The following is an 18,622-nucleotide window of genomic DNA, read 5'->3' on the forward strand; positions in this document are numbered from 1 at the left end:
CAAGATGAAACAAGAACATTTATACCAATTTACTTATTCGTGCAAAATGTTCAATAATAATAACGTGTCTTTGATGTACTGCAAGAATAAAAGCAGAAAGAAGAATATACTATTATGCTAAAAATACAGTACACTTGCACGCTGCTATTAATCTAATTCCATATAAAAGCTATGCGTGTAATAACGTAATAAGATAGCAAGAATAAAATATCAGATAAATGAAAGATAAACGATCGGTGAATAGTCCAAGATTATTCCCCTGACATCATCAAAATTTACGTTGCGAGTGTTGCACCAGCAAAATATTCTAAATACGTATTAACCTCGCATTTAACTATGGGCAATCACCCTGAATTCTTCTGCAATGTCGCGAGTTTTTCGCAATAAACGGAGAAAAAACGAAAATGAAAAGGAGTGGACTGTTCGAGAGGCTGACATGGACTTTCGAATGTATATCGTGTGTCACGTCTTCCCGCAAAGTCCAGCAGTTACTGTCACACGCGCCCACGCGATCTCGTGCAAAGGACGATAATAGTGCGTTTAAGTACGTATAAATTCCGTCATATAACTCGCGACTCCGTAGGGCGCTCGAGTGCGCCGTTAATAGTCCCGCCGTGGAAAACGGCGCAAAAAGCAATGAATTTTCAGAAGCAGAAAAGGCACCATACTATTTACAACTTCCACTCCCTCTTCCTTCCTCTCCTTCGTTTCTGTTCTTCGGCCACTACGTGGGTGGACGTCGCGGACGTGGACGGTCTACGTTAGCTGAATTCGAAGACAGGTCCGTGTCGGCCACGAGGGAGCCGATCCGGTATTGCCGGATGGTCGAATTCCATGTAGGGGAACGAAGATATTTTTAAGAAAGCTACAGAGAAAGCAACGCGCGAACGTAAACGGGGCGCCGCACCGCGCCGTGCAAATTTATTCGAACCGTTCTATGCGCGATCGCCTTGTCCTGATAACGCGAGGAATCGCAAAATAGGCAAAAAGTACCACCCTTCTTAGTCAATATTTCCTATCCAGAATTTCTTTCGTTTTTCAAAATATGGGGTGACCCGTAAATATGTATTCAAAAGTCACCTGCACGGTCCGTGAATATGCAGTTCGAAACACACGATCGTATCTCGTTCGTCAGGCGAGGTTGGACGTTAATCACTTCATTTTAAGACTATTTTAACGCCTTATGAGCCATACCCAGTGAGCAAATATACGGGCCAGACTGTACGAATGAGAGCGCAATTAGATTAGAATGTATCGACTCGTTCTGAAAATCTCGGTGTTTCCAATATTACAGTCAGTGCACAAATACAAAGCACATACGAGTGCGAAGCATCTGGAATTCTAGGACTTTGGTATTTAATATTTGAATACAACCGAGAATATCGTCTGAAAATGTTCTATTACTCTTTCTTTATGTACGGATTTTCAATTGAATTAAGACACCCCTTATACATTAGTCCTGTCTAACTGGAATTCCATTCGCTTATAAATTAAAAGAATTGTGATTGATTAATTTTTATAGTATTTATTCTATATTTTATATTCGTTACTTTAATTTATATACAGGGTGGTTGGTAACTGGTGGTACAAGCGGAAAGGGGATGATTCTACACGAAAAAAGAAGTCGAAAATATAGAATAAAAATTTCTTTTTTAATTTTTTCTTTTTTTTTTTTAATTTTTCCATCAAGACAACGATCTACAGTGAGATCCGTTATAACGAGACGTGATAAAGTGCACGCGTACCGAGCGAAAATTCAAAGTCGATTTTCTCGAAAACAAAGCCTCGAACGAAAAATTTTTATTCCATATTTTCGACTTCTTTTTTCGCGTAGAATCACCCCCTTTCCGCTTGTACCACCAGTTACCAACCACTCTGTATATAGTAGCTTTAATGTTTAATTAATTTTTAATTATACGATATTTTAAAAGGTTGAATGATTTCTTGAGTTTAAGAACGCTGCGAGAAATTATTAAAAAGTAAAACAGGCATTTTAAAGAATTTAAAAATAACGACAGGCTCGCCTTACTATGAAATCATGACGTTACAGATACGACTTGATAAAAGTCGATAGTCTCAAAAATAACAAGACTGTCACACCTTTCTTACCACAGTAAATATTATACGTACATACATCTTGTATAGATATCCTGCAAGGTAAAGGAAATTCTCGATACTTTTTCAATTTTCAAATTCTCAATTCTTCATTCAATCTGATATAATATTCGCGTGAATCACTCTGGGATATGCGCGCAATTTTGTTACTCGCCGAAATTTCAAGGTTTCGAAATCTCCTCGCATAAGATGTTACTCGTTCTTTTAATTCCTTATCAAACATAATACGGTATGCTACACAGACATTTTATACCTACAAGGTCTAATTAATCTCAACAGTAGTATAGTTATAGTTCTTGACGAATTAAGCTTCTTTCCTCTTTCCTTCGCATTTTTATTCTATAGTATTATCATAATCGTAATATAAGAAAGGCATAATGACGTACAAAGTTACATACAGTAAGATAGTAAAGAGATAACATTTTTTACGCAGAAAGAAGAAAAAGAAGGAAGATTTGTTTAAGAAGAAAACACGTTTAACGAAACGTGTTATATTGCAGAAATTTGCATATCGTAGATACGCGAGGTATTTCAGTTTCATACAGAAGATATTTCACTAACTAAACTGCGTTTATATTTCCAATCTATGCTATAACCAGAAAATATAACTAAAAAAAGCAAACGTTAAATAAAGATCCGTCTTATCTTCTGGCTATTACAACCAGTACTTTATTACTTTAGATGTTTCGTAGACTTACGTACATTATACGCATTCTGCGGATTTTCACTTTTACGCATTTAAATTTCCCATAAATGCATAAGCACTCGTAACGTAGTTGTAACGTTTTTATACATTTTCAGACGCTCGAGCGATCTGTTTACGTTCAGATAAAATTCCTATAAAACATTGATATTCGTACTTTAGTCTTATATTCGATCCTTTCTATAATTTTTTAATAAACCTTCTTCATTCCACCTTCATTTACACCCATCAATCGTGCGAATGAAGTTGCAGTGGAAAAAAACTGGAACACCCTGTATACACGTGAAAGTTCGCCGTAGCTGGTCTACGAGGAGACACACGATACAAGGGGAGCAGTCACGGGGCAACCTGGCTCGTAGACACGGCAATGTTGACCAGCTCGCTCGCAAATCGGGTACAAGGTAAAGGATTCGTACGTGAGTGGCGTTCCAACGGCATCAGGTTTTATCGTGGATCGTACCGCGGCTTCATTATTCGTTTCTGGCACGTACGGGCATTCACACCCGTTCGAGCCACGATCGAGCTTGCCAGCGGGTTTCTTTCCTCCGCGCGGCCGCGGCTCCGTGGAGAGCAGAACGAAGAAACAGAATCCACGACGATTCCGAGGGCCGATCGTACGGTCTTCCCCTATCCACGCTACTCGGATGCATAACGAGTAGTTCTCGCGTTCCTTGCCATTTCTACCGAGAAAGACGCGTATACCTTTAAGAGAGGAGATGCCTTAGGCCTTAGCTTATGTATACATGTGCGTTTATGTGTGGAGTGCGCGCGCGTACAACGGACCACTCTGCCTCCAAGCTTCTGAAGGATATTTTTATCGCGATGTCCATTGTCCTGTTTTGTACTGTTTACGGTAAAAGCGATTTATGTCCGCTCATTGATGTACGAATCGATCTGAAATTGTAATCGAAAGGGGCAAGAAGAAGAGAAGGGGTCGCACTCGTCGATTTTCAAGCGAGGCCTTTCTATTCTCGTTAGGATAGGGTAAACCGCGTTTCCACGCCAGTACGACATTGTACGATGAAAGTATAGTTATGAGGTTTTGTGGCGAGACTTTTCATGGCAAGAATTTTAAGGGCTGAACTTTTGGAACTGTGAGATTTAGCGGAGAAGCCAATTCAGCCTGTTTCTAAGAGAATATCATCGAAATTTAGAGGCGTTCTGTGATAGATCAGGATTGCTACAAAAGACTGTAATAAACATTGGTGTACGAGGTAGATAATTGTCAGAGACAAAAGTGGATGATTTATGTTTCAGAATGATAGTATAAAGGTGTAATGGTGGTGTAATAGTAACGCGAAGGAGTAATTATATTGCACTTTGGCTTTGGTTTGGTAGTAACGTGTTCATCGGGAAAATTGTTCTTAAGAAATGTACCCGCATCTTTTCAACCCAGATTCCTTTCTGTATCAAATATACTGCTCATGTTCAAACACACAATTTTGCCAAAATCGGACATAAAAGCGGCAATAATCTATAGCTTATTACAACCATGTAACTTGAAAGTTATGTACCCATGTACGTAAGTAAATACGATATGGTCTCGTGACATAAAATCGTCTATTAATACTAAGTAGACTGCGGATATTTGTACAAATTTATATCGTCATTAACATAACTCAAGAAATACAACCTAAATATATGTTTTATCGATCGAATAATTTTTATACAATATTCATCACCTATTCCTTCTATGAAAGAATACTCACTATCGGTTGTAATTATAGAAAAATGAAGACGCGGGATATTTCCTTTAAAATGTCAGATGAACGATATCATGTCGTAAATCAAGTACGTATCTCGTCTAAAGCGTATGGTGCGAGGTGATTAACAACTAAGGAAACGTGGAATCCATGTAAAGATTTATTTCATCCGCGCTAAATTTTTTCATATTATGCGTATTTTTTTCTTTCACGTGCTTTTTAAAAAGCGCACAGATCCATAAACAACCGCGATCTAATAATAATTCTCAATCCCTAACTTATAAATCGAAATCGAAGAATTATGATCAATTAAAATCTTTAATTTTGCAAACGAAATCTTCGTTGCACGGGATTAAGCTGTTAACAAAAAAAGACGAGTTGCTTGATGAAACTCCGAGATGTAGGAAGACTCTGACCGACAATTTCTTCATTTAAAAATTCTCCATCGTTTATTTCCTTTAAGCATACGTCATCTCGTATTTATATTTGCAAGGAATAAAGTCAACCTAACTGTAGTCGATCTGTCTTTCGTAATTACAGTTAGCGAGTCAAAGCAAAAAAAAAGGGAGAAAAGAAAATGATAGAAGTATATTTCTAAAAAGAAGATAGAAGAAATTTTGTTTTATCGGCGATCGACGATCAAAATCACTGTACACGCGCACGTGCTCGCCGTACTCCAACTGCAGTTCACAATAATGTTCGTTCTATTCTATATGGGACCCGGTCCATGCGAATCGGAGACAAGGCGTTCGGAAGGAATTGTTCGGAATAACTTTCGTGCGGTTTGAGGTCCGGCTGCAACGTGACCGTGAAGGTCGGAACACCGCAAGCCCTTCCCATAAATTCCTTTCTATGGCACGTTCTCCCCTAACTTTACCCGGAGAAGAATCGTGCTCCTCGACGGAATATCAATGATGGTTGCACATAAATTGAGAAATGCTTTCGCAATGGGCTCCTGAGAAATAGCCTTATCAAAAAGGGTTGCAAGAAGAAGAGGAGGATGAGATGAAGGAGGGAGAGGAAGGAAACGGTGGAAGAGAAGGTAGTACTTGTAAGTTATTTTACTGGTACGCGCGTGTACGTCCAATTATTTCGCGAGAATTTTTTGCGGAGAGTATTCGCATCGCCACACGAAAGCGCTATTTTTTATTCCGCGCCGTTCGATATTTATGCGAAATGGAAATATGTGCGACGAACGGCGAACGCTATAGCGGATGCCATGCGGGTACCGAAAAATATTGGATTGGGATACTCAAAGGTTTCTCACCGCGTAAAATCATCCTGGCGCGGCGCAGCGCAGCACCAGAACCCTGTAACTCCGAGTGAACTTTATACGATCGAGTACCGCGTATGCGGGATACCGAATTATTATTCGCGATACAGTTTCGAATTTTAGAAACGTTTTAGAGATAATACATTTTACTACCCGCTACATATATGTATACAATGTTACATACATTTGCTATTTAAATATCACTGATTGTTACGTCGGCCGACACTCTACCTAGACCAGGCTACACACCGTGGGCAAGATGGGAACCAGATGTCCGCTCATCCTTACTACGTACACTCAATAGTCTTAAGGACCCATCGTAAATCTCAGGAATTTGCCAGCTAAGGTCCTTCAGACCGAACGAATATCGTTTCTCTAAATAGCTTTCTAAAGATTATTTTTTTTATTTATTTATTTATTTATTGATATTTACAATCAATTCTCGCATTGAGAATTTTCAGTAATTTTTTCTGGCATGGCGCAGTGACATGGCTAAATATTTATAATAAGTTAATACTTATTATAGATAAGTATAATTTTTAAGTAAATAAGTAAGTAATATTAGTTCGTTGGCGACATACCAGGGTGCGTTTATAATGGATCTTAGCGTTTTCGATTGGAAGCGTTGAAGTATTTCAATGTTGGAATTACTTGCTGTTCCCCATAGTTGGATTCCGTAGGTCCAGACAGCTTTTATTACGGTCTTGTAGAGATTAAAGATTTTCTAAAGATTATTGTCTACTACGGCTGACACGGGAAAGTTAGTTTTTTCTCACGTATGACACTTCACACTAGCAACTTTCTATCGAGGGCGGCTAAGACCCTTCCTAGTCCACCAACCTTCTATCCAGGGCAGCTAAGACCCTTCCTAGTCCACCAACCTTCTATCCAGGGCAGCTAAGACCCTTCCTAGTCCACCAACCTTCTTTTATCCAATCAGAAGCAATGTCTACTGCCCTCACTTTCCTAGCCAAAAGTGTCATCAACAAATCCGATGTTCCCGTGCGCTAGACACACCCATCATTAGCTTTCCTCTGAGCTCAGAGGAGTCAGTACTGGGTTAGTCTCCTCTATTGCTACGTCAACTATAACTAGAAACTCTACTATAAAAGCCTTGCTCGACTACCAACGAATATTGTGCCAGTGTACCGCATCTTCATACGCTAAATCATTGTCGACGACGTATGTCATAAGCAACGGTGTAACTTTAAGCGTTGGAAATATAAATTTTATAACTCTGTTAATCGCAGCGTTATACCAACTCAACCACCCCTATTATCTCAACGGAAATCAGGGGATCGATCTATTCGCGACGTCGATTACTATAATCGTAACGGGAATTTACGACTCCCGTTGACGTGTTTCTTCGCGATTGCGTCTCTCCGCGATTGGTCGAAAATACACCGATTGTATTAACATCGGTTGTATTAACTTTCTGTAAGTTCAGAGATTAGAAGATTCTTTTTTATCTGTCTTACGAAATTACCTACCTCAAAGTGCGAGGAAAGATCACGCACTCATCCTACGAATTATATCTGGTCCAACGACTAACGACAGTTTCATAACGGGCCCTATAACAATGTCCAAATCCCCTAACAGTATCCAACGTCTATTGGCATTTGGAAAATCGATCGACGAGTCTCTGCTTTTCGGAAAGTCACTTGCGTTACGCTGAATTCTACGTCGGTTTAATAAATATTTCATTTTCATCTGCCAATAGTATACAGGGAACTGCATTTGTCTAAATTTCATTTACTCAAATGAAATCATAATTAATGCTCGATTAGTATAATAGAAGTTCACGTTAATTAAGTGGAGTCAATTAAGTCACGTTAATCGATCGGAGTTCGATCGATTGACTCCACTTAATTAACGTGAACTCCTATTATATGAAGGAAAAATTATAGACAATAGAGAGAATTAACGAACTGTTTGTCTGCGGATGTGGGTTCCGACAAATAGAGTTCTATTGTATCTTCGTAACCACGAAACCACATACCTGTATTTCGAAACGTCGAGAAACCCTTACTCAGAAACCGAATTCACAGAATACATTGTAAATTATTCATACAGATACGACGATGCAGTGGCTCGCGAGAGTATTTGAACAGTTAGTTATCGTATTAATCAGCTACGATACTTAATAATAATTCTTTAACATTAATTCTATATATAAAACCATTGTTCGTGCTGCATACTAATTTTTTACTACGTATATATTTTCAGTAAATAGCTCGTAACATCTATAGATACGAAATACGAATACGATCGATAATCGTAGGTATATCGTTACACTGCTAATGAAATTTCGAAAAAGTTTCGCCTAATACTCGTAATAGGTTCATAAAAAGTTTCTACGACAAGCGTGCAAATCCTTACTTTCATATGTCGCTATGTATCTAGTCCCGTATCTGTCTTTAAAGGACGAAAAGAATTACGTTAATTCTGATTTCCACGAGATTCGCGAAGCAATTCCGTGTCCGCAATATTCACACGTAAATAACAAACGGCGGAGAACAGCCACGGACGTAAATTCGATCGAAACGTTTACCTTGAACGCCATTTAAATCAATGGAATTTCACAGCATGTTCTACAAGAGAGAAGCTGCTACCAGACTTCGAACAACAATCAACGTGCCCGGAAAGGCAAGAGAGAAAAAGCTGCAGGAGATGCTTCGTAACTTGGCAATAAATTATAAATTGTGATCAGGCAGACGGTACTCATCGATGCATTATGGATCATGAACAGAGATTATACAGGTCGAACACAGCCATCCGTAAATCCTACTCCGTAGATAGAACGTACTACGTGTAACGCTGTTTTACATTTCATCGTGGATCGCGAACGATCGAATTGTTCATCGTTACAAAACCGTACGGATTGGCAACGTACGAATAAAAATTGTGCACAGACTTACGAAAGTATTTCAACACTTACACGTTGTGTCTCGTAATTACAAAATCATTTAAAAACTCTTAATCTTTACACGTACACTGTGTTATACAGGATGAGTCGCCTAATTTCGCCACTTTAAATTTGCTCTGAACAGATTGTTATTTGCTTCGAATGCATATATACATAAATACATTTTCATATAGGTCTCAGATTTGAACAGTATAATCGGGATGGTCGTATCTCATTAATAAAATTTTAAGATCTTTTTTTTATAACGCACGTAATATATTCGTAAAAAGTTTTCATCAACCGTCGTATAATGTTTGTTTTGCTATTTTATTTAAAAGGTTGTTTGAGTATCTACATATTTGCGAAAGAATGTAATCGTGAACTTACAGGATCGAAGTATTAATTATTACAAAAATATCAAGATACGTAACCAAAAATTATGTAACACCCTATCGCGTTATCTGTTCTTTTTCTCGGATATCTACACGTTCGAATTAGAATTTCGAATCGTCGTTACAGATCAAATAACGAAGAATGGATTATGATAGTCTATACATATTTTATTCTTTTAGCCACATTGCTAACAAAGCTTGTAAATTAACTCTCCATAGCCCGCTGTCAGATAATATTCCGAATGTTCGCCTTGTTTTTCGTCTAATCTAGTGCGAATTCGAAGCAAAAGGGGAATCCATATGCTTATTTATACAAGTCGAGTTTCATCATTCATTTCCAAATTCCTCGTCGTTTTATCACATAGTCGAAGAATTAACTAGCATTATCGAAAATCGACTATGCATTATGTAACCGCCTGCATAAGTATTCGTCCGTTTAAATACTGCACACAACCTTCTCAACGCACGATATGCCATTCAATTTTTTGCCGTTGCATAACATTTGTGAATTTCTAAGAATTTTCCCAACCACTATGCTTTTGATCTCAATTTTACGTACACATGCATCATGTACGTATGTATATTGATTTAACCATGTACCTATATGTACGTAAATAAGTATTATTACATCTACTCGTTATATTATATATATTATTGGGAAGCTCCAACAAATTTTATTTTCTTTCGTTGTAACATACGAGACGAATGAAATAACGAATTTACGATAAAATAACTCGGAAATAAAAGCACTGAAAAGTATTCGATTTGTACTAAATATCGGTAAGTACCCTAATATCTACGTATATACTTTGGCCAACAGTGTAACGTATACCGATATCTTGTGTAGGGCTAAGTATGGCGTACGTGATCGCGTTTCCAGTCAGCGAAAGAACGAAAGAACGTATGTATGTATGTATGTATGTATACTATTGTATACGAACGAGCGATCATACAGGTTTTCGTGCGAGCGCGATTCGAAACGGTGGAAGCAACGGCGACGGATGCGAAACGATCCGCATTCTCCATTCTTTCTCGTGGTTCGTGTATTACGAGTATACACTAACACAGCCGTGAGTATGACTCATCGCATCGAGATATAATTACGATAATTGCGGACACCCCGATACGCTCGTGTATATACGTACAGCCATCGCGAATTTCTCGAGAATGGATTTTACACGTGAAGAAGAAGGTTGGCCAGGCCGATTAGCTCGGCCAATATTCTTCTCGATGATTACGCTTCCACGGAGCTCTCCCTATCCCAAACTACGGCTGTTACGAGAGGACGGAAGCATGTATTATACCAGAATACATCAGCTGTCCCGTGCCGAAAATTCGCAAAAGCCGTTAGCACCGAAATGCTCTTTCGCTTGAGTGTCTCACGCGATCAAACCCGAAAACACCTTCCCGATTCCGATCCCTTCGATACCGATCACCGGTACTGTTATCAGATATTTAAACGTTTTATCGACCAATAATAGCTCGCGGTCGTATCTCGTAAATTTTCGATCCAACTTCTTTTGCTATTCCTTTCTTTTTACGTAAAAGTTATTTTGCAAATATTATAATATTACGCAAAAATATTATTGTTAGACCAGCCTGCTAGTACTATTACTAAAAGGGAATGTTTTCTTTTTCAGGATTATCGATAGCTTGCGTAAAAAGTATCGATTAATTTGAAATAATCAATATTTTGTATGATTTTCCTTTCCCGACAGCAAGAATTATTTCCAGTCTTCAACATCTTGTGAAATAATGTTTCAATGATGTCATTTGGTACTTTAACAAATATTTTTAGTATTTCAAATCAGATGAAATTCAGATTTCTTCGATAATCTAAATTTATTACTATTATAGAGCTATTACAATTAGTACAGACCTCTTCACTGATCTAGTCCCTTTGATAATGATAACTCTAAGAAATTTAGGTTTCCTAACTAACCTCTTACATAGTAAAGGAAGCCACACTCAGCTAGAACCATGAAAAGATGTCTAAAGTCACTATACAGTGACTTCTTAATAGTCGTATGAAATACTACTAGATGATGCAACATTTAATACATTTGGATCTAATTAACGAGTATGTAAAAATGCTACAATAAATACAATGGTGTGCAAATACATACTTTCCATAGCCACAGCATAATGCCATTTAAAAATGTTTTCTAAAGGCTCGATCAAAGGATAACCTAACATTTTTACACAGCCTTATGTAATATATACAGGCGCGAAAGCAAAAAGGTCTTCACTACCGGTGTACGATAACATATGATGATATTAGATAACATGGCGTGGTTGAAACCATAGAAATTCGTTTATTTACGATTTGAATTTATGCTTCTTTTGTTTCGTGTCGTGACCCATATGCGAACTAGCATTACCAACCGTTACGTTTAATCGGACAAATCCGAAAAGTACCGAGAGAGAGGCATATATGGAATAGCTATATAGGCGAAGAAGAGAAAAGGAAGAAAGGAAAGAAGGGGAAAAAAGGAGAAATAATAAGTTCTCCGTTTGAAGTTTCAAACTTTATATAGTATATAGAATCCGGACTGTGTACTATGTATTGTGTAGTGTGTAGCTACCGACCACCATCTGTCGTCCGACTATAGATACTAATCTTCAGTGGTGAAGAGATAAAGGGCGAAGCTGGAGATGGCGCTTTGTCTTAGCCGCCCCTTGGCATTCCTTCGTTCGAGGCAACTTCAACCCAGGAATTATAATCACCGCACGGTATCCTCCGAATATTTAGACCTTCGTAGACAATTTTTACAGCCGGGGAGAAGATTATACCAGGGAGAAAGAAAGAAAAATATGTACAAAGAGAAAGAGAGAGAGAGAGAGAGAGGAAGAGAGGGAACAGGAGGAATGAAGCAGAATCGACCTGAACCGTGGAGAAAGAGAGAAGGGAATCAGGAGCACCTGCGCGTTCCGCCTTCGACCACATTCTTTGTGATTTCCTCAAGAAAAATAGCTCGGAATTCTCGGCTACTTTCGGTATGTGTATTTGGCCTGTCCGTGGCCATCCTAAAAACCGTAAAAAAAAAAGAAAATCTAAACACTAACGGAAGAAAAAAAGAAACATTCGATTTTTCCTTTGAGATCTTCTTGTGTGACGATCGCGGTTATTCCAGTAGTTTTAAAGAAATTTACGATCTCAATGGACGCACGCTAATTTTTTCTAAGGCAAAGAATTTCTTCTGTGTTCCCCATGGGTAGAATCTAAGAGCGTGGCCATTACTTTCTTTCAGACTGAATAGAATCGGAAGAAGTGAAAATATGTCGGAGGAATCACGGACGCAGTTACTGCACACCGGTTCCAGGAAACATCGTCGGATTGGAACTTTAAGTGGATCTTAGAGAAATGATGGATTCCAGGTTAGTCTGCTCGTAAAATCGAGACGATACTTCCACGAGCCGCCACTTTGGACAGAATCGTTATTGCGGCAGAAAGAACGAGAACAAATAAGAAAGAATGTTGAGGTAGTTCTTTTTTTCCGGATTTCCAAGGATATACAGATTTATCCAACTCGAATATTTACTGTCACTTATTATGTCTGAAGAACTCTGATAATCTTTTTGTTTCTTGAACCGATTGATATACATATGTCTACATACATGCGTGTATACATGTGTGTGTATATATGAAGAAGTATGCATCATAGGCCATAAAATCGCGGTACAAACAAAACCAGGGAAATTCTATGACTGAAAATGAAATGAAAATAAAGAACAACAAAATTGTGTTAGAGTCTTTGTCTTTGAAAGAATCGAATTCGAAGACATGTCAAATATACGCCAATATGACCAATTCCTGACTGGACAGGAGCAGGTAATCGAACTAAATCTTTACATTGATCAAATTCATGTATTATCTATTTGATAAATTTTCATCCATTTTGACTTTTTTGTACCACGAATCACATATTACGACAAATACTACATCATCGACGACTTTCTTTGTTCTTACGATCTGGTCCAAAGGTATCTTTCGACCTCGTCCAAAAAGAGATGCTGGCAATCACGTACGAAGAGCTATCCTGACATGATCGCAATATTATTCATTACGGTTCTGGGGTATCGTATAGTTCATCTCGCACACAGTGGTATGCCTAAACCGTACGTGACACAGGTAGCGAATTTCTCGTGGACCAAAATTTCTTCCTTTTCAGAAATATTTTGCACAGACTTTGTTGTCTCACTGTGCTTTCATGCCACTTTAATTAGAAAATGAATACTATAGATATATCCCACTATATACTAAATTACACATGTAAATTGTCAATAAAATTTTAAGCACAAACCTAGAAATCTTGGAATGCATACATGCCACTTACAAATAATTTGAATTTCTGTACTATCCCAATTAGAAATTTACGAACATCTTATTCAACTCTCACTATATACGAAAATACCAATGAAATTTTAAACACAATTTTACAAAATTTTGAATTCATATACACCACACAGGTTTACTTATAAATAATTTAAATTTCTCGGCTATTATAACGAAATTATAATGCTATGTATTAGGTTACAATTTTCAAGGAACAAATGTATGTAATAATATTACACTCCACTATAGTAGGATAAAACAATAAATAACGATGGTAGAAGAAAACATCCCAATTCCTACAATTGTTTTATTAATTTGAATCTCTGTTCCCCTATGCCACAGTGCAATCTCTCAATGAAATTTTAAATTAAAAAATTCAAACATATGTGAATATGTTAGAAAAGCTTAAATATCCAAGTATAACAACTAAAAGAATGGAATTTATCTCTTCAAGTTATTCGAGGTATTTAAACGGATCGGATTTCCTTCAACATAACAAAAACACCTGAATTCAATAAAATGCGTCTTATCAGGTTAGGATTTCGAGCCCTTGAATACTTGAAATAGTTTGAGCAACTTTGATATACGAGATGAAAATGAAAAGATGCTTGGACGAACTCTTGAATGTCGGCTAAAGAGATGCCTGGATATTATTTGCCCTGGCACTCTGGTACACAACGGCCTACAGCGTAGCCTCGAAAAGTATTTTGCACAGGCGATATTTACGCAGGACAAACACGCAAAAGGCACAAGGCAACAAAAGACAAGGGGTGCGTAAAATATAAAACTATATAACGTTATATAACAATATATAACGCAGTTTCCACGACACGGATAGTATGTATGTCTATATAGCTACATACATACACAGTAAATTACGATATCATGAATACTAGACTGCGCATTCCACGACCTGCGGGTTTTACGTTAAACGAAAGAAGAATACATTTCTCTTCTTCCTCGCATATCTACCAGCGCGTACGAAATAAACAATGAAACAACGCAGAATGTAATTCGTTAAAACGTTAATAGCGACTCGACGAACGAATGGTTGCAAAGATTATCAATTGCAAACAGTCTTCTTATCGTAATCTGTGATTGATCAATATATTTCTAAAGTAAGAATCGTGCAATTTCTAGAATTTTTAAATTCTATGTAGTTTGAAAAAGGTCATAATTGAAATTATATGATTTAATAACATTAAAGGGATATTAAAACGAAATATTGATAGAGTTAATCTGCAACTGATCGATATATTCGCAGATTTAAAAAATTAAAAATAATTAAATTATTAAAAAAAAATTAATATAGTGCAGATATAGTTTATAATATGAAGGAATAATCACAGTTTTGTGTCATAAATTAATTCTAAATTCATAAAGATAATCTAAGATTAATCAATGTATTTGCAAATTAAGAATCATACAATTTATGGACTCATGAAATTCTATTTTGCTACGAAATGTGATCGTATAGTTCAGTAATACGAGTATTAACCCGTCTTATTTAACTACAATACTTTATATTTTAATACTTTTGCATCTATACTAATACGTAAAAAAGAATACTTTGTATAGCCCGATTGAAATAAACAGAATAAAACAAAGAATGTAATTCAATTCAACATAACAACATACAATACTGTATAGGTTATAAATTATGACAATAAATAAGTAAAGAGGTAAGTATTAATACCAATAGCATTTTTAAACCGGTACCAGTAGTCCTTTACGAGAATGGTTTAGTGACGAATGTTTTATTGCGCTTAAACTACTTTCAAGTATATAAAGCATGGTAATAGTCACGGCACGGCTACCGTTTCCTACGTATTAACATTCAACACGACGAGCCAAAGTTGAAGAGAGCGCCGCGTTGAGGAACCGTTCTGTGCCTGCAATCAGGCTTTTCTCTACTATTACAGTTGTGCGCGGTAAAGTCCAGAAATCCAACGCATTAAGAAGATGAACATTCTCGTCATATATGGTATATACAGTATATATGTGAAACATACAATCTCGAAGTTGCGAAAGCTACTATTCGAATGCGATGTCAATTAAAAGGAAATAAGAAGAGAATAAGAAAAATAATTGGTAGTTCTGAAGACATAAAAGAACCGTGACAGATTCTACCAATAAATTTTTATTAGAGTTCAACCATATTCAATGTCAACGTGAATTTTTATTTGTAAATACAAAAACCACTTTGAACATACTGAGATGAAATAAACATATCCTTTCATGAGTATGCAAGTGCATCGTTAATACAGTAACAAAAAGGCGATCTATTTTTAATTTGCAATGAATGGATACTATGCATAAATTGCGATCTTCATATTTCGTGGAAATCATTAAAGAAAGTACGTACGCTGCTTACCTAATTTCCGAAGGTATGTACAAATACGGTTTGTGTTCCGCATTGAGATTGCTTTTTCCAGATATGTATAAATCAGAAGAAGTTAACCTCAACAACACTGGCTACACGCGGTCGAATGCGCGGGTGCCGCAAATCAGAATGTGCGCATGCGCATCCACAGTGGAATGTGCCCTCTCTCCATGGACATCTTCCCATCCTGCAAATAGCGATGGACTCGACACGTTTCCAAGCGCTTCAAATATTATTCAAAATAAAACATTCTCCACAATCTGACAAGTTTAATTCACCACAAGAATTAACAAACATTGTATTTAGAACAAATGTTGCAATTAATATATAAATATATAATTAATATATATAAATGACTTTCTCATGTACAAAAAGAGATAGTCGAGAAATGAGCATTAACAATTTAAGATTTCCCTTTTTTTCACCATATAAATATAAATAATGGAAGGAATTATTACAATAAGAAGCTAACTGCACTTTCCAATAATTTGGGAAGATCAACGAAAATCAACTCAAAATTAGTCAAAATCAAATCACTTTCCTAAACATGTTATAAATTCATGGTCAACTATAATAATATACGTAGTAATAAACTATTACACTCTTCCTTATTGCTCCAAACCCCTAAAATTTTTGAAGATGACTTATTTCAGATGAATATTTCAAATCTTACATTTTTCCAATAAAGGAGTAATCTCACTATCTTTTCCTTTTGTTTGTAACTGCATAAATTGAAATATTCAGTTTGGTATGTTACGGTATAACAAATATAATTTGACAATATTGATTATATGTATGTATTTCACGTTTAATTCACCATCTTAAAAATTGTTATTATTATTTTATAATCGATTGTAAATTTTTATAATATATGAAATTGCATATTCCAAGGACAAAATGTAATTCCAGTTTTTGACATTCCTGGATTTAAATAATATTGTTAAGCTGATTTACATTTTTGTATCGCTAATTACTCGAAAGTTTGCCTCGGAAACAATTGTGTGGCCATCACTAGTTGCGAGGCACCTTTCCCTTCTCCAGTCTCATCGCATTGTCATCTCATTCCACTCGGCGACGTGCCGTCGTACGGTGGTCATCGAAATGTGCATACACGAACTCGTTACATGTATATATTTAAAAGTATATATCCGCTACAGAAAATTCATTACATGTAAATATCACACGTGAGTGAGCTTTTAGTATAAAAAACACTCACCATAAAGTTATTGTTTCAACTGTTACAAACTTGGTCGAATAAATTTGAAAATAATAAAAATTCAGAAAATTCCTAAACCTAACGTCCTATCTAAATTAGATTAATATTTCTGACGGATTATAAAAAATAATAAAAAGAGAAATCAATTTTATTTGCATAAATACAATAGACAACACATAGTATTTGCAAAAGTTGCTACTTGGATATTCTTAATTTCACAGAAAATAATTAATCAATTAGCGAAAAAGTATACATAACGATCACAATCATATACCTTTTATCAAGTAAATATAAAACATATGAAAATTCGTCTCTTACGCATAACTACACATGGAAAGAATTTTTACAGGATGGAAATCTTTCACATCACGCATTAATAACGAAAACCATAGTAAAGTATAATAGATATTGTTAACATAAGATCAATATGTCATTAATGAATAGACAAGAAACACGCATCGAAACATCGCATATTATCCATGTAAATTCTGTTTTAAATACGACTTTTCCATTCCACTTTCATCGCCCGCGCTTTAAAAAAATGGCGGCCATTATTTAAACATGTTGCCAATTAAAACAAGCGTACAAAAAAACGATTACCGTGATCGAAAACCACAAAACGTTTAATTTCGATCACACGAGCATAAAATTAAAAAGTGTGAGAAAGTTACCTCTTTTTTCGTTCCTAATGATTTATGTTAGCAGAAAGAACATCCCGATAGTGCATGTAATCCGGTTAATCCAACGTAACACAAAGAAGCCTGGTTTGGGCGCGCAACAGGTGGACGTAACGAATAAACACTTTTTCCGTAAGGATATTAAAAATGCACAGCACAACACAAATCGCACGTTTGCTGCCGCTTACACGAGATTCAGTGATCTCACGTGAACTGAACTTCGACGCGGATGAAACGAATTCCTCTTTTTCTCTCACACGTTAATCGAACCGCGGAAAAAAACATTCTGACGTTACCACGAACGACATTCTTATTCCTAAAAATTCGTCAACTTTTCTGGTAATTGTTATATGTGCAAGCTTATAGAAATTTAGGACACAGTTCTGTAGAACAAAACTTAAAAAGTTCTATAAAACACCATTGCAACATACTGCACCGGCGGCCGGCGACTGACTGACTAGCGGCACACGCCGACTTCCCATAATCGACAAACTAACCTAACACAGATGAATCAACTTGTACCCTACAAAACTCTACGCGAATCGTATGAATTATTTTAAATTTATCGATAATATAGTACACAATGAACTATGTCTTCTCAATTTATAAAAATTTTATGGAGTTCCATATATAATTCATTACGTAAATCATAATTACGTTAAATTTATTTTACAAATTTTGATAATATTTTGTAATTATAATAAGTATTTTATTATTATAGAGTAAATTAAAATATTTGACAGAATTGTGTTTAATAATATTTATATGTGAAAGTATATTTTTCCATTTCGCATATTACTAGAATGAAGTAAATTTTAAAATGTCGAAATTTGTTTATAACGTTATCTTATGTGTAAATTATATATCTATAACATAGTATAATATACTTTTTTATAATAATCAATAATAGATCGTGTGT

The 18,622-nt window shown here is 36.2% G+C and overlaps 1 protein-coding gene across 6 annotated transcripts in view; it reads right to left on the reverse strand.

The window, feature by feature from the left end:
- Positions 1–18,142, reverse strand: part of LOC126874390 (protein expanded-like) — a 122,364-nt gene extending 104,222 nt beyond the window's left edge. For 3 of the 6 annotated variants that reach the window (XM_050636366.1, XM_050636375.1, XM_050636383.1), the window contains exon 1: positions 17,698–18,142. The gene's annotated coding sequence lies outside the window, so the exon portion shown is untranslated. Of the gene's footprint in view, positions 1–15,801; positions 15,909–17,697 lie in introns of those variants that run through there. The other 3 variants (XM_050636403.1, XM_050636433.1, XM_050636441.1) reach the window with 1 other exon arrangement.
- Positions 18,143–18,622: the final 480 nt, after the last annotated feature.

This window comes from Bombus huntii, chromosome 2, assembly GCF_024542735.1.
Source record: "Bombus huntii isolate Logan2020A chromosome 2, iyBomHunt1.1, whole genome shotgun sequence".
Classification (NCBI taxonomy): Eukaryota; Metazoa; Arthropoda; class Insecta; order Hymenoptera; family Apidae; genus Bombus; species Bombus huntii.